Source organism: Trematomus bernacchii, unplaced genomic scaffold (assembly GCF_902827165.1).
Source record: "Trematomus bernacchii unplaced genomic scaffold, fTreBer1.1, whole genome shotgun sequence".
NCBI classification, from domain to species: domain Eukaryota; kingdom Metazoa; phylum Chordata; class Actinopteri; order Perciformes; family Nototheniidae; genus Trematomus; species Trematomus bernacchii.
Genome location: NW_022987654.1, coordinates 2,298,432 through 2,324,286, shown reverse-complemented (window position 1 = coordinate 2,324,286; position 25,855 = coordinate 2,298,432). Strand labels below are relative to the sequence as shown.

Here is a 25,855-nt window from a genome sequence, read left to right as displayed (position 1 = left end):
ATGCATCAGATGTGCCCATGTGTTTTCACCTAAGGGTACATTTCTGCTGAAGAGCAGATACAGCTTCAGGGAGATCTTACATAATCCCAGAGTTAAATATTCTATATGCACTGCACATTGTGTACTGTATGCTGTTGTGGGTCACAGTGGTAAGACTCCTAATCATCTTTTGCTAAATGAAAATGTTTTGTAGTTAAAAAGCACGCTATACAGAACACAAGGGCTCAACAAGTACATTTACTAATAATGAATTATGTGTGCATTCATTTGCATAAAAGCTAGTTTGGGCTGTTGTAAATGCATGTTTTTTAAACAATAATTGAAAATGGTTTGGATCAGCAGTAATACATTGCTAGCTTTTAATAGTTATTTTAAAAGTCTATTTAATACAGTTAGTGTTGAGAAGAAGCTCAGTCCATTCAATCACACCCTGTCTGTCCACAATCAGGAAACACCAGTCATCAAACATTATAGTGAATCACAGAAACTGTTGCTACTTCTTCATGCACACTTTCCAGGTCATTATGCTTACTTAACATACTCTTGACCAATGGTGACATACAATTGAAATATCCAAGGGAAATTATTAAGTCAGCCAATGAGGGTTATGTTTTCAGTTTGGTTTCTTTGTTTGTCAGCAAGATCACAGAAAACCACTGCCCTGATTTGAATGAATAATCAATTTTATGTTGGAGCAGATCTGAATCACAGGGTGCATGCACGCATCATTTTCACTTATGGGAATGGCCTTGGTTGAAGTCTGCACTCTCCGAATTTCCTTCTAGTTTAAAGTGGACCTATCATGCTATATTTGAATAATATAGTGTAGGACCATACCTATATAAGGCATATTTATACTTGGCCGTGGCTGTCTCCTCCTGATTGGAGTTGGCCCAATAGCCGTAGCGCCACTTCTGTGATGTCATAGAAGTGTTCAAATCTGGATCAGTCTGTATCAGATCCGTTGCAGCCCCTTTTTTAGAGATTTGGGTATGGAGGAAAATAGAGAGGGTTGTGTTTTCTGACACTTGGTGAGTTCCCTGGAACACCGGGGACACATATTCATGTATAAAAGACGTACAAAAGTGCATTTTGCATGATAGGTCCCCTTTAATAATTTCAGCTTAAAAATGTTAATGTTATATAAAAATACACACTCTAAAACATCACTACATGTTATTTTGTGTGTCAGCTCATGTCAGCCCCACTGCACCAGTCCCAAATGTACATTACCCTATTCATTACCGCAGTGCTTCTACCCCACTTATGGATTTTGATATTAAGTGAATCAAGTCATCTATCACTCAAAAGGTGCCGGCAGCTCCCACCCACAGCAAAAAGTTTTAGAACGGTAAACTTGAAAATGAAAACTGCAACACTTTCACTTTCCTTGAAGTGTCCGCTTTGTAAGTACACTGGGTTCAGTTGACCTGTCAGCTCGATTGGACTTTGCCTTTTGCTCAGCGGCCTCATGTACTGCAACGAAATGCTTTGTCGAGACAAAGTCAGAGACACAGCAGGGAATAAATGGTAGCAAAGAGGATAAAGAAAAATGGAAAAAAAGGACATCTAAAGTGGTGTGAGTCGTGTTTGAGTAAGATACAGTAACAGCAAAGTACAACCAAGAACAATCACACATCTCAGTTAACACTCTTCTATTTCTATTTATTCATTTCTATATTAATCTTGGAGGGACAATGGAGAAAATCAGCCACTTAAAGGTCCTGCTCAACCTTGAAGTGATAACTTTTGTGGAGTTTTTATAAAGCAAGCCTGACTCATACTTCCCTTACTGCCGGTCTTCCTCTCAAATTTAATACGACTGCGTGGCTGTGACACTGAATGTGATCGCACCAGTAGCTCTGCCAAGTACATAGTGTCTCTCTGGAGGAAGGGGACTGCATGACTGTGGGATGCAGGATCTGTCTCATCCTGGCACCCACGCTGACAAGGTCCATGTTAATTGTTGATGGGTGTTGCTGAATGAAATCTATAGATTAACAGCAATGCTAAACAATGTCGGAATTAGGTCTTGTCCCTAAATACATTTGAGAGTGGACTCAAAAAAGCATTGGGTCGTTTTATCATGTCAGCTCTTTGCTTTGTCAATATATATTTGGACCTAACTGTTGTTGAGGATCAGTGGATACACACAGCAGTGAAAGTTAAGATTTGCTTTACAAGTTGACACTGAATCCAACACTTAAAAGCATTTAGTCACATCTGTTGTTTATCCTCAGTGATCTGCCCAGTGGCCATGGACAGTACTGAAATGAATAGGACCATGTGGCGCTCAATCTCGACTGACATATAACCTAGGGCTGGGCCATATGGCTCGTAAATAATATCTAAATATGTTTAGGCTCTGCGACAATATAACATGTACATCCTTATATTTCCATATATTCTCTAATATAACAAAACGTTTTAATGGTCACTTTAACGTAAAAACGTTGAGGATAAAAACTAATCAGTGTTTTTTGGTAAATGTAACACTGTTTCAAATAGTGAGCTTGGTTGCGTACATTGAGTTTAATCTTTTAAAAATCCAATAGAGCAACAAAGCCGCTAACGTTAGTCTTCAATCTAGCATAGACACATTCAGCACTCGCTAACACACAGTGGGTTATTATTGAACAGTGAATGTGCTAGATGCTAATGAGGTTTGTGAGTATCATCCCTAAAAATAAATAACCCTGACCTTGGATGTCGCACTGGATTAAGCTAGCTAGTTAGCCTGAGAAGCTAACGTTTTGCTGCTTACATTAGGGGAGAAAGACAGGTAGAGCAATTTTGGTTTGGTTGAGAGGGTAAGAACACAGCACACCATTTATGTTTAGGTGGGGAAATACAAAGTTTGCTTAATGTGCCTAGTTAAGGTTGTTAGGCTTTGATTGGACAATTGGACACAGTTGAGGCATTCCTATTGACTTAATCGTCTTTATCTCATCTATGATTTTCAACTAGTTCATCCAACAAACACAACACACATATTGGCATTATGCAATAAAGTAGAGCATATAAGAGTTGTTTACTATAACCTATGATCGCAACCCTGGTCCTCTACAAGGTCAACTCGCTACAGCGTTGATAAGAGAAAAAGCTTTGATTTGTCCGAGGCTAAGCATGGGTCTAAGCACAAGAATGTATGTGTCTGTGTGTGAATGCTATTTTTGCAGTTATTTTCCTCCAGGTTGGACCCCTGCCTGAGGTCTATGGTGTGCAATCAGCAGCATACGATATGTATGTCACAAGCTATAACTGCTGTGTGAGTGCATGCCAACGCAAAGAAGGTTTACGTACCAAAGAGGGGCTGCATGATACGTGTCATATCTGTTAACCACATTTTTGCTGTGTGCATTTGTTGTTATTTACTTCCCAGTGTATCTTAGGAACAAAAACAGATGTGGGCATCTTCGCAGAAGTGCACAACAGCCCCCGTCCACTGCACGCTCCAGGCTCCAGTCATGTTTTTTTGCCAGGCCAGATGCTCAACTTACACACAATTAAAACACACAAACCCACACACAGACCTAAACATCAGCTGTGCTCCTCCATTCCCTTGAAACCGACCACTGGAGGTCATGGTCAACTGTTGCTCAGAGAAAAACAAAAACAAACACACGAAACACCACACACACACATTAACATAACGACATACACTCCCCCATCATTCACCATGTCATTATAATTTCCATCCATCCGACCATCTATCCCAGATTTGGAGCAGACAGCAGGTGGTTTTAAAATCCTAAGCCAGACACAGTCACGCGTCACAGTCCCGGAAAGGCTCAAGCACGCCATGTTAATGGGTCCACAATGACAACTGTAGCTTAATGAAGGTTGGGATGTGATGCTGCAATTGAGGTTAGTCACAAATGCAGAAAATAGTTAATGAGGGATGAACTAAAGAGGAACAAGAGAGAGGGATAGGGGTATGCTCTAAAAGGTTAGAAAGGAAATAGGTGAGAATAGGATCAAGACTGCAAAAATGGAAAGTGACCCAATGACCTTGGTTTGGTACTGCTGGAAATCATTATATGTGTTTTTGTGAGGAGCTCTTAGTAGGATGACCTGCACAGGAGTGTTTTATGGCTTGACCTGTGGACATCCTGTGTAGTGACGTGTTGATGATACCAAAGTGGAGTTGTGGCCAGTTGATGTGGCCTTAATCTCATCTCCTCCCCCCTCAGGGTCTATTTACCATTTTCGCACGTTAGCCTGGTTGCAAACCTAACCCTCAGAGCACACACAGGAATACACTGTCAACCTCTTGGGAAAATGTGCTTGTTGATTACATTTGCAGATGAGCTGCTCCTCTGTGTATTCAGTGTTAATGTAGTTCAATCTTGTGCAAAGCTGTCCATTATCACACTGTTAAATATGTTTATGGTACAAAACAGTCCTCCTCCAATTTATGAAAAGTATTGCAGAGGAGAGTTGTTGATAATGCTAAAGTTAGCATTGAAGGCAGGTGTGGGGGGTTAATCTTGATCCTTTCCTCCTTCAGGAGGATTAACTGTGCATCGTGTGCTAAAAAGATTGCAACACACATTTTAAACCCTTAGAAATCATCTCTGAGCTTTGGCTTTAATTATTTCACAGGCTAGTTATAGCTCACTAAAGTTACAGTACAATTTCAGCACAAGGTTTTTTTAACTGCAGGTTAGCGGTTAGTAACCCTTTTGTGAGACTTAAGAGCTTAAACAAAGCATTGACATATTTAGTTGTAAACCCACTTTTAGTACAAACAACTTTGATTGGCACTATCTTTTCACAGCTCAAGTTCCTACCCACAGATGTCAGATAAACTACCACAAAGCTGTCAGTTGCTTTAACCATGAATGAAAGGACAATGATTGATACAAAATAATCAACAAACAAACATTTCTGCTCCACTGCGGCACCTAGTTCTGTTACTTGTCCATTTTGACAACAGTTGAAGAGGCATGTGTGTGTGGTAAAGTATTTTACAGGATGAGCCTTCCCTCCCTTACATTGTCCAACCTCCGGGCTACTGCCTCACCATCTGACTTTTAACTGCTTTATCTTAAATCTCACTTTCTCCTGGGAGTGCTAATAAGCGCCACACCTGTTAACATATGGAGACTGCCACTTCACACTGCTACTTACTGCTAAGTGCCTATATTCTATGCTTTGTGCCCAGAGCACAACTACAGTATAGCGTACTATATTCTCCACCTCTCAATTATCAACAAAGAACAAAGCCCATTACTCGCGCAATCCCTGTCTCCTCGTTAAAAAAGAAGAAATGCCTGTAAAAACCTGCCTCCCTGAAGGGCGTTGGAGGTGGGAGTCTGCTGTTCAGTTTTTCCACCGTTAAAACAGAGCTGAGGTTTCAGTAATACAGTACCCCAGCACAAAATACTGATATTCATATATCCTCATCTGTTCTTAGATATCATATAGATTTGTTTTCTCTCGTCGCCAACGACCTTATTTACAGTGGTGTTGCAATTTTCAGGAAAGAGGCAACACAGCCCCATTCCTCTCTGTACTGTATGTCATGCATGGTAAGCAAGTAGAACTCAAGGACATTAACATATTAATGAGCTGGAAATACCAAGGAAAAGCCTTCACGGCCTTGAGGCCACGCTCATCATTCTTTTCTGTTACCAGCCTAACAATGCTTGTGTTTATAGACCAGTAGAATATACAGTACGTGCTTGCCAAGAGAAATCATTGAATAAATAATGGTCAATGTGAGAGATAAGTGAGGGGATAAGGGATAGGTCAGTGTCCTTAAGCAACAAAAAGTACACTATGAAGAAAAGTTATAATAAAAAAACAATTTATGTAAAAACAGGCGCTTTTTTCATTGGGATTTATTTCCTTGTCAATTGGGTTAACTATGACAGAAATTGCAATTATAACACGGCCAAAAGGCAATGTTTTTTATTCCTAAACCGGGTTGGTTTGTCTGAGCTTTTTCAAAAGCAATGCTTCATCTTACATTTTTAACATATCAATAAATAAGGTTTTGTGAAATCGCACTCATATTACGCCCTCTGGCTATATTTTTGTCAGCAAAACCTTTCTGCCGACCGGTTTACAGTAACAAACCCATTTTCTCAACTTCTCACGGAGAGTACGGCAATAATAATGAACAAAAACTAACTTAGAATACAGCTTCCACCCCAACATAAACAGGAGAAAAGAGAAGATAAACAAATAGGGCGACCAGGTCTGCTCTTTTTGAGAACATATTTACAACATGTACAACAGAAATCAGTTTATTCACACTAACATTGGCGATCACTAAGCTGTATTTCTGGTTTAGAGTCAGGAAAACGCATGTCGTCGCTTTTGCTGAGATGGAAGAAAAGAAAATCCAAACAAGATGAGAAAAATTTGTTATACGACAGTTCTCCAGCAGAAATAGTCCAGACACTGTATCAGAGAGTCTCATTATAAAAAGGCAAGCTACCCAAAGGCTCTTGTCCCAAAACGGCCTGTTTTCAAGATGTTGAAAGGAGTGAATGGCTGAGGAAAGATGAGCTGTTTTTGTTGCTCTATTTTTTATAATTTTTGACAATAATGGTGTGAATGTATGCTAGTAGTAGTTTAAAATACCTTTATTATTTTTACAATAACTGGCTAAAAAATCTCTTGTCTTGATAGCACTTGGTAGCATTTTCCTCTGCATGAACAAGGATCCTTTCGTTACCCACACAAAAAATGCATCTTGTATAAATCACAGCCAAAACAACCATTTTGTTCAGTGATAGTAATGGGTCTTCTCAGGAGGATTAGAAATAAAAGGATGCTACGATGTGTGTTTGGTTTTCTATATGGTGCAATTATTCTTTAATTGAGGCCAACCTTGTTAATTAGCACGCGAGAGAAATTGGTTTGGCTAGAAAAAGAACATGCGAGTGGAGGGTGAGAAGAGGTTGAAAGATGAGTGAGAGAAAATTAAAAGAACATAATGTGACTTGAGGGGTAGAAACTATAATTGGGCAAACACACACAGAAAAAGGCTAAATGTTAACATCATGCTTGAATCATCACATTGCTGTTGTGTGTCATTCACCTGGGTAGAGAGCTTGGCCAAAGGGTGTGTGTTATGTCATGAATAAGAAGTGCTAGCGCTGGGTTTAAATGTCAATTCTTCATGGTAATATGGCAGAGGATGTGTTGTGAGTGTGATGTAATAAAACTTTTGTTGAGAACTGCATGCTTTATTGCAGAGACTAGGAGGGCACAGAGAGGAGGGTGAACAACAATATGGCTCATAAAAATATAACAATTGGGTGAAGACCGCCACAAAATGCAAGCCTGAAACTGTAAAACTGTGAACAAGAAGTAGACATATTCAGGATTGTAACAAGCAGTGTGTAGGAAATGTTGCTTTCAAATAAAACATAATTAAAGAATAACAGTATTTTCTCGGATATTCAGTTGCATTAAAACATGCCTCCTAATGTTCTGAGAGATTCTTATTCTGCTAATTCTTCACTGTAATTGATTGATTTTGGTTGTTGGAGTAATTTTTTGCATACAGTTGAACGTGGGCACTCTCTGAGGAAGCCAAAGTCGAGTGGCCGCCACGATACACACTACAGCAGTTCTCAAGTATCCCTCTAAGGACAGTGGCACATCACTACATAACCTATACCACTTCACCTACTGCTGTAAATACATACAGAACTCATTATAATACTCTTTTAAATACAACATACAGTCTACATGAATATGTCAGTATTTGTCCACAACTCATTCCTCAATCATATGCATTGACATTGATACTCATCATCTCACAAATCACAGCTGATCTCAAACCAATCAGCTTTTTCAGCAATCCACCTGGCACCGTGTTAATCTGACCACAGATTAGGTCAGGGACATTTGAACATCTGGGCGGTTTAAATATAATTGTTGTCTAGTCTGACATTGTAGGATCAAAGGGGTCACAATTGTGCATTATGTCTACATGACGACCTAACGTCAGAGTGATTAGAGTTAGGCCTTTTTCTCTCAACGTAATATTTCAAATCAAATATGATAAATAGTTAGTTTTTTAAAACTCTGAATCATTTCAAATGGCCAGGTGAGCTGTCATTGTTGAGAGGAAAACATTTAAGAAAACTCTCATCTGCTCACGACCAGCACTACACGTATCTCCTCCCCAATGATCCCTATTGAAATGGGCAGCTTCTATCTGTCAGAGGTTCCTTCTATTAATCTTTTGTCAAATGGATTCAGATAGCAAAAGATACTGCAGAGGACAGAGGACCAGATGGCCTTTCAGATTGGCGGGAATAATAAAGAGCAGTCAGTAGATATAAAGAAAAGAAAAAAAGGGGCAAGAATGTATCGTGCTGAGTGACGAAGGAGCAATGAGAAAGGACGTTTTTCTAGGATTGAGACGTCATGGAGAGAGATTCACACAGAGGAGGTAGTCAGTCAAAATGACAGCATATGGCTTCTGCTGTCACTGGCTCTTACATGTTAAGTCGTAGTGCTTTCCTCTACAACTTGCTGTCATTACATGCATTGAAAACTCCTCGATGAATTATGCATGCGAGTTGTCATGTAAGACAGGCAATCAGGACAACAACAGCAACATGTTTGAGAAAAAAAAACCTGGAGAAAAGGCCTGCAGTTTCCAAACCACCTTCACTGTGATGAAGTGCATCCGATGCAGTTTCACTACAGTGCTGAGGACATCTCATACAGTGTGAGAAGCTAGTTTAATGGTTGATGTGACAGGGTATGCTTCAAGCTTGAATTTCAATGTGAAATATAACTTATTTTTCTCCTTGACTGCACTGCTCAATAGGGCTAAAAATAACAGGTAGAGCATTTGTAAGAATATCCATAAAAGTAAGCGACTATGGCAGATTAGCCCGAGCTTATTAATAAATTACAAGAGTGGAAATAATGACCTTCACAATGGAACTTCATCAGCACCCTTGAAATGATTTCTCCCCAAAATGAGGTGGTAAGAATATCAGGGTGCACATGTAATATGCAGGATTTGATTTTGCACCTTGAATCCACACAAGCATGGAAACACTAATAAATTAACAACATGCAGTTCAATATATTCAGTATTCTCACTACCTGCAAGATTCAATTACTTTTTCATTAATTAAACTGTGGATGTACAATACAGTTGCCCTATAACAGGTCTTGGCGTTGTATGGATAATCTCATAAGGTATTTTCTCGGTTACCTTTCTGCTAAATGCTGATATATAATCTATCTCTTCAAACATTATCTGGAACGAGATCCCGTGTAAGAAATTAAAGCATCTGTCTCTGTCACATTAATTAGGTTACATCATGTGGAACTGGATATTGAAGACCAGCGAGTGGTCTTGAGGTTATTAAAAATAGAACCCACATGTTAATAATAGGCACATTAACCCTGATATTCATTTAGTCTCAGAAACACTCTTAACCAAGATCAGACATTTCTAATAAAGAGAAAGAGAGAGGAAGGAACAGAAGAGAATTACATCTTCTATGATCATCTGCCAAAATACTGTAGATGGAAGCAAGAAATAGTCCTTTGTAATGTTTAATTTCTATTTTTGCTCCAATCCCTTCATAGACAAAGCAATGGATGGAGAGACGGTGAAATCAGGGAGTCACAGTCAGCTGTCCTCAACCTAGTTGGACAGAGTGACGCTTTAAATGGATTTTTCTCTAGTAGCTTTATAACGAAGTTTTCTAGGAAATGCTGACAGATAAAGTGTCAGCTGTAAGTCAAGAGCGATACAATTCAGATAGTGAAGTCGCTTACGATATAAAAACAATACAGTTCAGTTTATTTATCAGCTGACTTCATAGGTGTTGTTCATGTCTGCCATTGGGTTGTATGAAATATCTGTGGACTGTTTTTGCCATTTCACATTCAATCAATTTGAAACCCATGACTCAAATGCCAAATTGGAAAATACAACAACCCCATGCAACAATCCTCAAATATGGTTTAAGTATGACAGGGAGAAGATGCTTTGACACCAAAGCCTGATTTGAAAAGTACAGAGAAGGTAACATCAGCTTCCCTCACTGTCTGATGGAATGATAGGTAGACAGAGACACAGAAATGAAAAGGCAGGAGCTTTAAAAGCTTTGGAGGGATTTGGATCCAATAAGCCATGCAGAGGATTAAAGCTTGTTAATGCAATGCCTACACAAACTGGACACACACACACACACACACACACACACACACACACACACACACACACACACACACACACACACACACACACACACACACACACACACACACACACACACACACACACACACACACACACACACACACACACACACACACACACACACACACACACACACACACACACACACACACCACACACACACACACACACACACACACACACACACACACACACACACACACACACACACACACACACACAGCGGAGAGTCAGTGGAGAGTGAGCAAATGTGAGCCAAATGACACGAATAAGCCTGTATAGTTTGTTAATATGGTGACACAACACAGTTGTTCTAATACAGCACGTACCATGATAACGTATTTTTAGGTGCTTTATCTTAAGCAAGCAACTATTATTGACTAATTGATCAACAGAAAAAATGCCTATTAGTTAGTTAATTTAATAAGTTGTTAAAGTAATGTTTCAGAAATGGCAGAAAATGCTCTTCTCCTTTCAAATATGTCTAATGTTTCTGTTTAATGTCATATTAAACCGACTGTCTTTGGGTTTTGGACTTGAAAGCAGACATTGAAAGACATCACCTTGGACTTTGAGAACCTTGGATGGACACTTTTCACAGTTTTCCAACCTCTTAAAGACCAAATTGTTTATCGATAAATGTAGAAAGTAATTGGCAGAATAATTGACAATGAAAATTATTGATTGTTGCAGCACTAAACACTATAACGCTGAACTGAGTTTGCAGTCAGACATTATCTCTTCTTTCCCCAGTGGAGACCCGCACATGAGGCAAAAGAACAACCCATAAAACAGCCGTCAATATCTAATGACTCACTGTTCCAGGGTACGGGCCAGTAATCACGAGAAGAAACACATTTTACACAAAGCATTTTACATCTAATATACATTTCTTCCATAGAGTCAGCATTCTTTTGGTATAATTAGCACTCTGGAAACATGTTTTATGAACCTATCTTGCATGAGGAGTTCATTAAAGTCCATCCAAAGCCTCTATGCAAATGAATAGAACAAAGTGTTTTAATGAGGGGTAAAAGAGAGAGAAATCCCCTGCAGAACTGTAGCCTCGGCGTTTGGCCTGTGGTACAGCTGTGACACAGGATTCCTGATTCACAAACTACTGTGGAATAATCAAATTCATGTTAGAAGCAGAGGAGAAATCGAGTAGAAAGTCTCACATAAAGTGAAGTATCCTTGGCAATACAGCAGAGGGTGTACATAAGGCTATACACATTTACTATTTGTCCCCGAAATATTATGACTTCCCAGATGTTTATGTAAATCATCCAATAGTGCTGGAATTAAAAAATAATATATTAGCTATGGTTTGTTACTAAAATAATTGCAATACCCGATTAAACATTGAACTGTGATTTATCATGTAAAAATGCTTTTTACCCTTTTAGATCATTAAGTATTTTAGGGTTTTTAGACTGTTGTGATACAAAGCAAGCAATCTGATGACAAAAGCTTGAGGGAAAAAGGAATATCAGGATATGTTCTTCCTTGCTTATGAATTTACAGCAGATATTTTGATGGATCGTCTTGGTTGTCAGTGTCATGCTCGAGTATTACTCTGAAGAAGAACAAAAGAAAATCTGCATGCTGACAGCAAGGTTGGTTTAAAATCACAAATATTTGATGCTCTTATGTTTAATTTAAACAATTATATAAACGCCTTTTGCTCTGGCCTGTCTTACGTGCTGTCATTCTTTACACATACAGTGCTATATAGAAGCCTACACTCTATCTGAGACAGACAGAAACTGCATAATTAGCAAGCATTTATTTATGGCAATAATCATTTGAATTTCAAATGATATGTTTTATGCATATGCTCTGCTACACTTCACATCTTACAATGTGTCGTCAATGCAACTCAAGGCCATTGTTCATTATCAGCAACACACGTGATTTTTAATAGCTAATTAACACTCAATGGAATATGATGTATGATGGTGCTGCTGACGGCAATTTGTTTGTAAAAAATATGCATTTACATACAAATATTAACAGCAGTTAATAGTGCTGCCGGGAACATCTGGGTGATCTACTTATGGAAATGCCAACTCAAATCCTATGAGAGCACTAAAGGGAGAGCAGGGAGGCACTTTAAGTGAACTAATATGTTAATACAAGATGGTGGTGTTGTAAATAATAAGACAAAAGGCTTATGTCAACTGGGTAAAGGTAGATTTTAGTCATTTAGCTCAAATATAAAAGACATGTATTGGCTTTTCATTGGATAATGCAAACTGTCTGGGTTGTTTTTCCATTATGAGAAGACTACTGATACCACCTTTGATCAAACTTCAAATGTGTAAAGGGATCAGTTAAAAGTTATTGCCAAAAGTCTGTATATGGTTTTATAGGTTAACATTTCTACTCATGCTCAGTGTTACAGCATGAGGTCTCCAATGACCATCGCTAACAGGAAGTAAATAGCTATATGCTCTCAGATGCTTGTCCATGTGTCATTGCTCCCCACTGAGTGGTTTTATTTGAGGTAATATTGATCCAATCAATATTTGTAGAGGTCAGCATTTGTTCAAACATTTATTAAAGAGGTTTTTTTGTTTCCAGACTATAAAGAAATTAAGTTTTTAAACTTTCACCCTTTGATGTTTTCCAGTGTGCCCTGATGAATGGGTCGCTGTTATGTATGAACGTCAGGCAGCTCAGCGGAGCAAGAAAAATCACTAATGCTACAGCTGCAGAAAGGATATTGATCGGTTTCTTTGAGTACAAAAATCAAGGAGCTGTTATCAATGTCACTAGAAATGTAAGAAGGTACAAAGTGGCTCCTTCCAGCACTCTCTTTTCCTCCTCATACACTTTCCCAAAACAACAACATTTCACAGGATGAGAATGGAAAGAAGACGCAATTCCTATGCAATGATCCTCTGCTTTACACCAGCAGTTTGCTCCCGTGGATGGTATTGCAGAAGAGATTTGTGCTCAGAATGAAATTAATCCAGTGTGAAATCAAGAGTCCAGTGGTGAACCTCAGGGAAGCCCACAGAGGACACTCATGATGCCGAGCATCGCGGCTATCTTCCATCAGAGCTCATTGCTCTGCAGGCAACATTGTGCATGGGTCTGCATGACAAAACATGCCCCGTCATCCATGCAACAACACAACACGGGTACACTTACTGTACTGATGGTATTCAAACTATTTAACATCAGAGACACTGACATTTCTCTCCGGATCAGTTTTTGGCCTGAGCAAAGAAAAGCCCTCAGAGTTTTACGAGTCTGCACAAAGGACAAGTTCCGCCTCCCAGAGCAACATCATTTTTTTTATTTGACAGCCGCCTTTAGATAAAATGGCTTGAGGATCCATTGCTGTTCAATCCAGACAAGGTCGAGGCATGCTGTTTTTCTGCAGCCTATTAGCTAATTCTCCTGGCTTTTCAGCCGTTTCAATATATCCAGAAACAACATCAAGCAGGCCGTGGTCTCATTAGCACTGGCTCTCGAGTTGCAGTCACAACTGGGCAGAAGATGCTAATGAGGGCATTACATGAAGACAGAATATCCACTATAGTCCTGAGGGTTGGAGAACAAATACATCTGAATGTGTTGTACCTTTCTGTACCTTGATGCAGGGGCTGGAGAGTCTCTTGTTGTGGTCAAAGAAGAGCAGGCTCAGAGAAGAAGAAATCCTGAAACCCAAACAGGTGAATCAGCTTCAGTAGTCATAAACAACACAGAGTTAATGCCACAGTGTATATTGCACATTGCTAAATAATGGTTTATGTCTGAAAAGCTGCGTTGGTGAATATTGGCAGCTTAGTTTGATTTGTGGATATGCACATTATTAATAGCCCTTTGTTAACGGTGCCATTGTCCTCGGAAATGTTTATTTTATCGTGACAACTATTTCATTTATTTGGAAAATCAATTAGCTTTCTGAAAGGCAGAAATCTCTAGAGATAAAGCATTTCAATTAAAAACCATAGATGAGATTAGAGAAATGCTTCCTGAGGCAGTAAAACTCCAGGAACACATATCATGAGACAGTTGGAAAATGTTTCTACTTGCATAATAAGACTTGAATATTGCTATCAGTATGAAGTTCAACTTTCAACTTTTTAATTTTTTAAGGTTTCATATCCAGAGGTGATATGAAGAGATGACACTGGAGATCAAACGGATCGCTGTGAAGAGAAGCTACAAGTTCAATGTCGTGTGGCTTTTTTTCTGATATTACTGTAATTGACAAGGTGCAACATATCACACAGACTACATATCAGACCCTATATAGGCCACCCTCGCAGTCTATCATTAAATATAATATCCATTGTGTGACGCAGAGACTATTTCCAGTGACAAAGATCTGATCAACACGAGCAGAGATATCACACTGATTATTTCCTGAAGACTGCTGTGGTTCAATTTGGAATCTGTTATTTATTAGCTTTTCCTATCGCACCGCAACTACAAGAAGACCTTTAGCATGCCGTCAAAAATAAGCATGCACATATTTTAGGTTGATTGGGTCCAGTAGAATAAGAGTTCAGCCTTGGAAAGACAGGCAGAATAATTACAATGTTTTCTTTAAACTTGTTAAATTGTAGTTGCAATGAACTACGGTTTGAAAATGTTTAAGTATGGCAAAAAGCAAGGTAAGAAAACAGATATCAGGGCAGCCAAGTCACTTTTATAAATGACTTGCCTTCCCTGATGTTTGAAATAAAAATACAAGACAGAAACAATATCATGGCAATGTGAATGCTTTTTCATTTGCGTGAAAGAAAGGTAATAAGAGGCTCTGGCCCAGACGCTTGTTGGTTTTCATATCTTATTCCACACGGGGAGCATCAGTGGTGATATCTGGACGGTTATTGGATGTGTGCTACAGAGCAGACACTGATCAGTGACCTTAACTGACCTCGGCTCGACCTCTGCGTGACGGGAGAAGCTGGGGCTCCACTGGGTTGTGCGCGTTGATGTTTGACATCATTCACTCTGAGCATCATTTTCAGCTTAGCCACTGGGTTCATCTTTCATTAGCCAGAGGTCAGCAGTGTATGTGTGTATGCTGCAGTAAACTCACCATTTGCATACAGGTGAATGGGTTCACATGTCTACATTATAATTGTATTTCTTTGTGAAGGCCTGCAAGTGTGTGTGTGTGTAATTCAGATCTCAATATCATTACAAATCCCTCTTTTTTACGAGAAGGGCTCCTAGAAATCAATTGAAACGACCTATCTGCTGGGCCACAAAGTGAGGCCAGAAGCATAATTGGCAGCCTGCAGCCATAATTGAATATGTCTGTGGTATTCATGAGATTGGAGCAGTAATGAGGCCTATTTTCCCAGAGTGATAATACAAACAGGGTAAACAAGATCAAGATGAATATCTTTGGTGGGAACATTTAGTCACCACCGGTTCAAACACACTCACACATAGCCTCTCATTAGAACCTTCTGGAATATCTGACCACTAGAGGCGCTGTGGGTTTAAACAAAAACATATAAAAGGACGGCTAGGCAAAATAAACAGTGCAGGATTTTGTTATTCCATTTCTGACTTCGTGGACAAGCTAGTATCAGGACATTTATTTACTCAATTAGATTGCATCCTTGGGGAATGTCTTAACTAGTCAACACTTTCGTAATGCGTAAATCGGTTGCCAGGACACATATGAAACAGTGTAAAAACAAAAACAATCAACTATAGTCAACAGGAAGTCCCTGGAGAATCATGATATTTAAAAATATAATAAATGCTAAATGATAGTGATGCATAGACTTGTACATTTGGACTGAGTTAGAAAGACTAAACTATTGGGAGGGAAATAATGAACCAAGCTAACCTAACAGATGCTATTTGGTCACTCAGACATTGTTGGCATATTACTATTTAAACTATAAGAAGTTATTTTGGTGAACTGCAATTTTAAAACTTATTTTATTCAGTGTCACGCCAAAAGTTTCCCTCAGGCTACCTCTTCTACTTTTCACTTCAAGCCAATACTTATTCAAGCGAATGTTAGGCTTTGCAAATGTCTGACAATGTAGGAAAAGCTTTCAATTCGTTTTTTAGGCCTTGAGAATATGTCTAACATATTTCAAATTAAACAAAACTGTTTCTTTACTCAATATGACACCTTTAACCCTAGAGCAAAATGGATCTTTGTAAGTTCCACTGCATATACGGAGGTCAATAACGCCGTCAATGCTGTATTGATCCTTTTAAAGTGCACATTGCTTTGATTTTTGTCTTTCTGAATGTTGGTTCCTTGCCAGCTACTAGTGCTTTTAGGGTCAACTAAGGAGAGAATAAAACGTTACTACTGACTGAGCAGCAATTAGTGATATGCAGTCGAGTTTGACTGTAGGCCTGTCCTTCTTCATGTATGAGCTAAACCTCATTGTGGCTCACGCTGTTGTGTTTTTCTCAGTTTTTCACTTGTGCAAACAGTAACAGTAAGTGCTAACCGTAGGCCTGAATGCAGCAGGGTCTCGCTGAGGCAACATTAGCCCGGTGCATTAGCCTAGCTCTCCTGTGACACACTTTCTGCTGTGTGAGGCAACCACTCTGAGCCAGATCTAACCGTTTCACTGCAGGCCGCACAGCCTCACTGCTGCTCATCTGACGCTCACTTCTGATCTCCGTTCTTCTCTCTTTTACAGTTAACCCTCCGACGTCTTTGTTTTGCTACTAATTTCTCGTAAACCCTGTGCACCCATCTCTTTATATATTTCTGATATTCTCTTTCCTTTTATCTTTTTGCTTAAACTCACAGTTGATCACTTGAAATCCATGCTTTGACTGGACTGACCAAGCCACTAGGTAAATAAACACAGATCCTCCCTTCCCTCCTTAATTCTGCTCTTTCTTTCTAACACATCATTTAGATCAGGGGTGTCAAACTCAAATACACAGTGGGCCAAAATTAAAAAATGGGTACTAGTCGAGGGCCGGACTGGTTCAATGTTTATTGCAAAACTTATTGAAATGAACTTATTGCACATATTAAACCTGGAATTAACAAAGCTTAAATGATTGCCTATAAAAACAACTTTAAACATTAAAAAATCAGTTGCAGTCATTTCTTATGGCTCTATCTGCAGCTTTTCTGGAGTCATTTCTTATGATTACATTTTTCCACAGGCCAACAACAGCTTCAAAAAAACAATTTCCCTCAAAGAAAAAAACATGCCCTGCAAGAAAGAAAGTGCAGAAAGAAACATCCATTGAAACTCAGTGTGCTGCTCTGTGATGCTAGTTCAAGCCAGATACTTCTCATCTCATCTCGGGTGCAAGTTCATCAATGTTTGGGCTCAGGCTCTGAGCTGAGGAAATCCTCAGGATTGAGTGAAGGTGTGCGTGCAATATACCGGCGGGCCAGATCTAATAGTAATTAAAAATTATCCTGCGGGCCGAAATTAAATCTACCACGGGCCTGATTTGGCCCCCGGGCCTTGAGTTTGATGTGATTTAGATGAACAAACATCACATCATATTTCTCTTTATACTCTCTTACAGTATGTGCTCTCGTACACAAATGTGCACAATTCTGTATCACTCTGGAACTCCCTCCCCAGCCGATCTGCCAACATTCTCACGTCATTCAAAAAATCCCTCAAAACTCACCTTTTCACTCTTGCCTTCAACTCCTAATCCACTGACCTCTTGCCCCTATTCCACTTAGCTTAGCAATTTTTACTTTTGTTGTTATTTTTGTTCTTTACTTGCTTGTGAAGCGCTTTGAGCACCAGGAAAAGCGCTATATAAATAACATGTATTATTATTATTATTGTTATTATCATCTGCATATTGTCATTTTTCCCCATTTCTCAGCGGGGCCCATTTTAAACATATTCGGACTCGGGCAGTGGATGAAGGGAGAGGTGCCCCAATAATCCACTTTCAGATTGATGACCTATCCACTGTCCCTCTCCTCTCCTGTCAGCTGCAGGAGTGTTGCCTCAGCAGGGGTGCTCAAAGGTAACCAATCACAGAGGGCCAGGATGTAGGGTCATCGCTAGGTGAAGCCTCCGATAAAACTGCTCAGCCATCAGATGTGATACATGAGGACAGTCACCTTCCCAAGTGTTTTGAAAAGCCTTGTGGGAGAAGCTGGAGGGTGAACTCTTTGTGTCATCGTCTGACTAAATTAGAGATTGGTTGAGAGGGCAGTGCCAAAGTCTTGGTCGATATTTCAAATTGCCCAGTGGATGTGTTATCATCTTCACTGTTTACAGAAGTAGTGACAGCTACTTACAGTAGCATCCTCAAAGATGTTCACACACACGAGCCACTTATTAATCTTTGGACTGCAGTAGTACAGGATCCTGTTTTTTCACACTGGTTGACTACTTCATAATTACACATCAGCAAAACATTTACCCTCAAAACAGCACTCGTTTCCTCTGTGGACATGAACTAAAGGTCAGACGTCACTCAGTGCTTCCTTTGTAAGTTCTCATTGTCTTCCCTCTTGTTGTCATTGTCACAGTGTAACTGAAGCTGAGTCCAGCGGGAACACTGCCGGAGACTCACTTTAGTTCAGCTTTGCTCTTTTAGTGCTACTTTCTTGCTCTACTTCATGCTCTACTTCTTGTCCCCTATAAGTTATCTATGGCATACTTAACATCTTGAGCTACTACATCATGGTTTAGAAAGGTTACTGCTGTAAATAAAGAAAGATAATTGGCCCCTAATAAGATTACACCACAGAATGAGAGGATTACGCCTTCACAAATATATATTTTTGTAGATCATCATACTTTGGATAGGTCCACCACTCGGGGTTGGAGTGAAATATTTCAACTAAATAATAAAAGACTGCCATTACATTTGGTGCAGCCTTTTATGATTTCAACAAATTGAGTCCTTATATCTTTGGTGGCCCTTCATTTCTCTTCTAGGGCACCACAAGGATGACATTTTTGGGTTTTATGGAGAAATATATTAACACATTGATGTCCCCCTCAGGACTCATTTCTTCAATTACTGGGTTTATGCCCAAATACCTGCAAAAGTAACATATTGTAGTTAGAATGAAGTTATATATATATATATATATTGCGATCTAAATGTAATTACATCTATATTATAAATGTTATGTGTTTAGAAATTACATTTAGTCTTTCAATATTATATTATCTATCATATACAGTATATACTGTATAGCAGCAGAGTCTTGTCGATGCAGTCTCTGACGTTGACATTGAGAGGTCAATCTGTAATTTATATTTGTCCTTCACAAAATTACTTTATCTGGCATTATAGCTACACGGCCAATGCCCTCATTGCGCAGTAAAATATTGAATTTCAAATCGTTTTAGACATCTTGTTAGTAAGTGAACTATTACTCCTTACACTGATTGCTTTGACATTACACCCATACACAAACGTGACATATCGACTATCACTGTGAGTCTCCCCTCTGATTGCCCCCGTGTACTCCTTGCTATGGTAACGCCCCCCAAAGACCACCATTGTGGCAACAGCTGTAGTCGTAGCAACAGTTGGCTAGTGCAGCTCTGTCACACTGAGACAAAAGGACGAGAGGGCAGGAGGCTCTCTGTCATCAGCCTTCAGACAGAATATGCATCTGAGTCTGGTGAACCTGCTCTCAAGGGTCCATCTGTCTCTTGCCCACTTTCCCTTCTGTATTCTCATCTGTCCCAGTACGTTGTTGCCTCGCAATAGATAATTAACTGCTTAATGTCCTCCTCAAGCAAATGGATTCTCAGAGTCATAAATGCACAGATCGTTACAATCAAGACAATTATTTCCCTCTTTCTCTTGCTCTATCTCTGCCCAGATTTACTCTCCAGCTCATCATGCAACACTGATAGAACTATATTAACAATCAGGACATATCCAGCACTCCATCCATCTAAAAACAAAGCAGAATAATTATGTTTTCACAACCTCCCCCTCTCATATCACCAAGCCTGGTGCTCCTTCCATTTTACCTTTTTCCCCTCCACCCATGCACACTATCATTGTCTCCTCACATTGATTCCTCCTCTCAGTGTTTCTCCCCCTCCATCACTCACACTATCATTTACTCCCCTATATCATACACACTCTCTCACCTATCGGTCTCCATCTTAAACCCCTCTCCCCTCTGCTCTGTCTCTCCATCAGCACCTCCCCCCGGGCCATGAACGGCCGTTGTACCCCCATGAGCGGAAGCGCTGAGAGAGCTTTAAATATTGATGGCCCCGAGTGAAAGCCACCCCCAGCACACTCTGCGGGGGGGCCGGGGCCACATTCAGGTAGATTCAGAGTGGGTAAACTTCAGCAAGAATACGGGTATTCCTCGGCAGATGGAGGCGAGGTGGAGTGAGTGTGTGTGTGTGTGTTTCTGTATGTGTGTAAAAAAACATGTTATCCCAGCTGCCAGCTGGCTTCTTCACATGTATCCGCTGATTTGCTTCCAGGTGATCTGGACCTTCACGATGTGTGCGCGTGTGCGTGTGCGTGTGTGTGTGTGTGTGTGTGTGTGTGTGTGTGTGTGTGTGTGTGTGTGTGTGGGTGGATGTAGTAAGCAGACACCTCAGCTGGACTTTTCCAATACAGTGTTCAAAAATGTTTGTCTAGGAACACAAGCATTAGGTTTGCTTTCAGCTGCTTGTTTATGCACCCCTCCCCCCTTCCTGCTCTTCTTTTTTTGCTGGTTTCACCATCTTCTTCCATCTCTCTCGACACCCCCACCCCCAAAACAAAACCCTTCATTTACTTCCCTTCTCATTATGTAATCTTAAGTCACGTCACAATTCTTATCTTTGACTTCAAATGTTAACCCTTCTTTATTTGCATCCTCAAGCCTCTCTGCTTGACTTCCTCTATCTGGTGAAGGTGACCTTGCCATAAGAATCGCCATGGAGACAGCATCCAGCTAGGTTTAGCTAATGTGGGGTGAGGGTAAAAGGGGGAGGGGGGTTTTAAAATAAGAGAGTGGGAAAGAGAAAGCAATGGTGTAAAGGCAGCTTTACCAAAGAGCTTATTTCAGATGCTCTTGATTCATTGTCCAATCCCTCTGGTTTAGATGACTATAATGTTGCTTTTGTCTTTATTTCTCCCGCTCTCTCTTGGTCTGATTCTGCCGTGAACCTAGGGCAAACATATAATGCTGCCCTGTTAAAAAAATATTCAAATTGAATCAGATGTGAAGCAATGTGTCACGCGTATATCTTTCGAAAACCATTTTTGTTTCAGAGGATCTGTGAGTCTAATTTGCACACTGAAATACGCCTCCTTTTAATCTATGAGAAGTGCTGACTTGGTCAAAATAGAAATCTGTTCTCTCTACAATGTTGCAGTGAGGTTTGCTAAACACTGCAAGCCTATAAATAATGTCTAAACAATTGTAAACTGTTGTAATTGAGATAAAGCTGGCAGAGTGTTAATACATCGTCTTTGATCTTAATGTGGTTAAGGCAGTCAGACCTTCATTTGAAACCCTGGTGTGTAGTGAAGATGAGATGGGTTTCAACCTCCTTCAGAACAGGGAGACACGGTTGCACACTTGATCAAAAATTGATGAAGTGAGAAAAGCTGCAAATGTTCAGCAGCTCAGATATGTGCTATTTTCTTTGAGAAATAACTAATGGTTCTCACACATCTAAGTACACTTGGTTTGTAGAATATTGTTTTCATTAACCCAATTATTGGTTTTCCATATGAAGAATCAATAATTTATTAGACCCAGTCGATCTTGGACACTTATTTCCAATTTTCTTTCCTACGATATCCACAAACTGTTGGACGAATACACATTACATTACATGTTACTTCTTAGACACTTTTATCCAAAGCGACTTACATACTCAATACTGTGGGCAATCCCCACAGGAGCAATTTGGGGTGAAGTGTCCTGCCCAGGGACACAACGACATGCTGACTGCAGAGGGGTTTGAACCTGTGCTCCCATGATCCGAACACCAACGCACTAGCCCACTGCGCCACAGCCACAGCCTCAGCTACCTGTTTAAAACACTCAGTCTCATTCAGGCAACCATCAATGAGAGACGCTGACTCTTGTTCTTTATATTTAAACGTTCAAATAAGTCCATGGCTTACTGCTGATATGATACTGGACGAATGACCTGTCCTCCAGGGTCGAAATACCTAAATGCCCACTTACAGACCTACCTCAATGAATTTCAACCTTCTCCCTGCATTAAACTGAATGTTGGCACTGGATGCTTTATGTTTAATGTGCTGTTTTCACATTGGCATTACTCATGAAGGACACTGGGCTGGTGATTCATTGCCTACTTTTCATTATCTCCTTAGATCTAAAATACAACAGGTCAAACTAATTGAGTCAGGCTCTTGGTATTAGGAGTAAATCAGTCAGCTTTGGGAAGAGTGAAACAACTGGTAAGACGATGAAAGAAAAATATTTATAGCTGTTGTCGTGTTGCGCTCCCAACATTGTCGTCTGCCTAACAGGAAGTCAAGAGACAAACAGAAAAGATAGCTGAAACATTAGGTAATGTGAAGCCATTTAGATTAGCCGAACATGTGGTTTCTTCCCCGTCCTCAGTTGTGGATTTGGGGAGATGCAATCAGGCCTGCAATGCGTCACACACACAGCCGTAGGCAAAGACATTCACAGCTGCCTGTCAAAATTAGGGCATTGACTCTAAATGTGTAATATTTTACTCTAAAAACGTGGTAAACTCAAGACGACCACAGTTTGATCTGCGTCGAAGCTCTCAGTGAAGTGAGCTTAAGAGTTTGTGTCGGCTTCATTACACACTGAAGTGCACACATCTGGATCTGGATATATAATTTACCGTGGATGGGACTTCACTAAATGTCCAACACCAGACTGGATGAGAAACCTAAGCATCAACTTTCTGTGTTTTATTCTTACTGGTGGTTCATAAGCAAAAACAACATTCATTCTCTGTGGTAACACGAGCCTGCACCCGAAAAGGAAAAAAGCGAACAGATCTGAAAGCAAGAAAAAAGCAATTTGAAAGGATTTTTTTAGTTAACTATTAAAAGCCCATGGCTGACTTTTTCATTGGGCTTTCCCCTAAGGTACAGAAAAACAAGCTGCTGCATTTCAGTTCCGAATTTGCGGCAGAGTAAAGAGTGTTCTCCTTCAGATTAGATCAGCTTAATACATTATTAAACAAACCACAATCCCAACACGTACAGTACAGTTCTCCCTTCTTACAGCTGGTTGACAGAGTTAGAAATTAGGGCAATGTTTGATAAAGTAAAGTAAGTAAAATATATACAGTCATTTATACAAAATAATGTATTTGGCCACTTGAGGGAGAGAAGAAAGATCAACAGTAATCTCCTTAATAGGTTTCTATGTGTAAGCAAACTTATTGATGCACCCAGCAAGAAACAAAGCAATATTGGCATCTACTTGGAGTCCACCCGATGAATATATATTTCAACATCCAACATTCACAACCTTACTTTTTTGGCTCCTGAGGCAAATGCTTCTCTCTTTAGCAGCTAAATGATCCACTACGTTTACCAGCTACTTGCTAACTGTGCCTGTAATGAGTCCTGTGAAGGTAAGAGTAGGTAACAGTGGGTTTATCATGATCCAAAGTCAATACACACATATTGATCAATGCTTATTTAAATAATGAAATGGATAGTTGAGTATAAGAATATCTGGATAGTTTTATCATGGGTTAATTTTTCCCCCATTTGAATTTTCTAATCTAAATTCACCTTATCTTAGGCAGCTCGGCAGACAGTGGCTGGTTTTGTCTGTCACAATTAACCTTAACTAAGTGAGTTTTGGTGAACAAGCGTGTGTTCGCACAGTGAAAGTGTATGAGCGTTTACTTGTGTCTGTGTGAGCAGACACACGTTCTGAAAAATGACTGGCCTGTGTCTCCGCTGAATGACAAATTGTGTTTTCTAGCAGCTAACTGCGGAGGACTAGATGGATGATAGCAACTCTGTATCTCTGCCCCATCATTGACAAAGAACATTAGAGGGCACTCGATCGAGAGGGAGTCAGAGTGAGGGCCGCAGAGGGAGAATAAAAGGCTGTCAAAAATGGGTAAGAGGGGAGAGTAAGCAAAAATAAATGGAGATGGTTTGAAAGGTACTGTAGAGGAAGAATGTATTTAAGTTTAGTACATGGCTGTTTGAAGCAAATGCTGCCTTTTAACCTGAAGAAATGCCCTCTTCACAAAGTTCACAGTGATCTTGAAGCAACAATAACACCAGAAGGATGAGCTTTGTTCTAACAATGTAGCACGGATAATCAAAATATTCAGCTCCACTCCAGCTGGCACATACAGTACGTTATCAAGCCCTTGAGAGCACTATAACAGTGACATCTCCACACAATACAGCTTTTAGAGTAAAAGCCTTCAATTTATAATTCAATTGCTCATGAGTTTGATTAAAATTCATAATAGCAAAGATCTATATATTTGATGGTGCTGTAGTGTTGACCTATGAACAGTGTGCTGTAAGACAAATAAACACAAAAACAAATACCTGCAATGGAAAACAGATTGAAACCATTTATAATATAGCCACAAAACAACTGTGTTTAAAAAACTACTGATAGAAACAATCAAGCGTACTGTAAATTCATACCCTTTCAATGTGAAGGTATTATTGAACGTATAACAAACAGACCATTCATAAAAGAAAAAGGTGGAGAAAACTAAAAACAAATAGAAATGGTGTTACATACATACACCTACATTCATCTGCAGACAAAGTTGACAAACCTTGTTTTAAGTTGTTTTGACTTGAGGCACATGAATATTTTGCCATCGTTTTTATTGAGGTGTAAACTATGCAAACAGAAAGCAAACTAAATTAGCATTAAAACAGCACAAAGCTGGGCCTGGGGCTCACAACATTATAATTACATGGAATTAGCTCCACACACTCCAACTGTTAGAAAAAGTTAACCTCAGGATAATAACAACTATGTGTACCTGAACATTTTTCAGCATGCAAAGCCCTGCCTCAGCATCCACTCCAGCCTCATGTCACTTCATATTACTGCTTTGTAAAGTCATGTGGGGCTGGAACAACTGACAAGAAAAGAATACTTCATTATGCTACAGAGTTGCTGTGAGAATGAAACAAAAACAGCCCAGAAGATGGTGTAAATCTATGCTATTAAATAATCTGTACATACTGTATATACAGTATATTCACATATGAAAACATTCTTTGAATAAATACAGATTATTCACACATACTATTCTTCAAGGTGAAGAGGCTATGCCACAGCTCTGTAACTCAGCCCGTTTAAACCAGTGATATTTCTCCATTAATACACATCATGTGTCACCAAATAAAGTGATGACTTGATAAGCTAAATAAAGTGCACTCACAAGCTAACAGCTCTGCTGTACAGGTATTTGGATGAGCTGAACGTACTTCTGTGTGACCTACGTTTCTTGTCAGCCTGAATACTTTTTTGACCAGCGATGGATACAGCTGGTTCTGCATTAGCACACTTATGAGTAGACAAAGCTGGGGGAAAGAGGTCAGGCTTATCAGGCTAATGGATTTTGGGAATTTGTACGCTAAAAGCATTCTAAAATTAAACTAGCTTTGCTATTTTTAGCAGCTTTAAAATGTTGATGAGTTTGACATTTCAAATGTTCCAGTGCAAGAGACCATATAAACAGCTTCTGTTTATCCAGCAGAGAGGGGCCGAGC

At 39.7% G+C, this 25,855-nt stretch overlaps 1 protein-coding gene across 7 annotated transcripts in view; it reads right to left on the bottom strand.

Moving 5' to 3' along the window:
• Nucleotides 1–25,855, bottom strand: part of dlgap4b (discs, large (Drosophila) homolog-associated protein 4b) — a 102,125-nt gene that overhangs the window by 58,422 nt on the left and 17,848 nt on the right. For 3 of the 7 annotated variants that reach the window (XM_034134992.1, XM_034134986.1, XM_034134991.1), the window contains exon 2: nt 13,790–13,866. The exons of 1 other annotated variant lie outside the window; for it this stretch is intronic. The gene's annotated coding sequence lies outside the window, so the exon portion shown is untranslated. The remainder of the gene's footprint in view (nt 1–13,789; nt 13,867–25,855) is intronic. 3 more of the 7 variants (XM_034134987.1, XM_034134989.1, XM_034134988.1) reach the window with 1 other exon arrangement.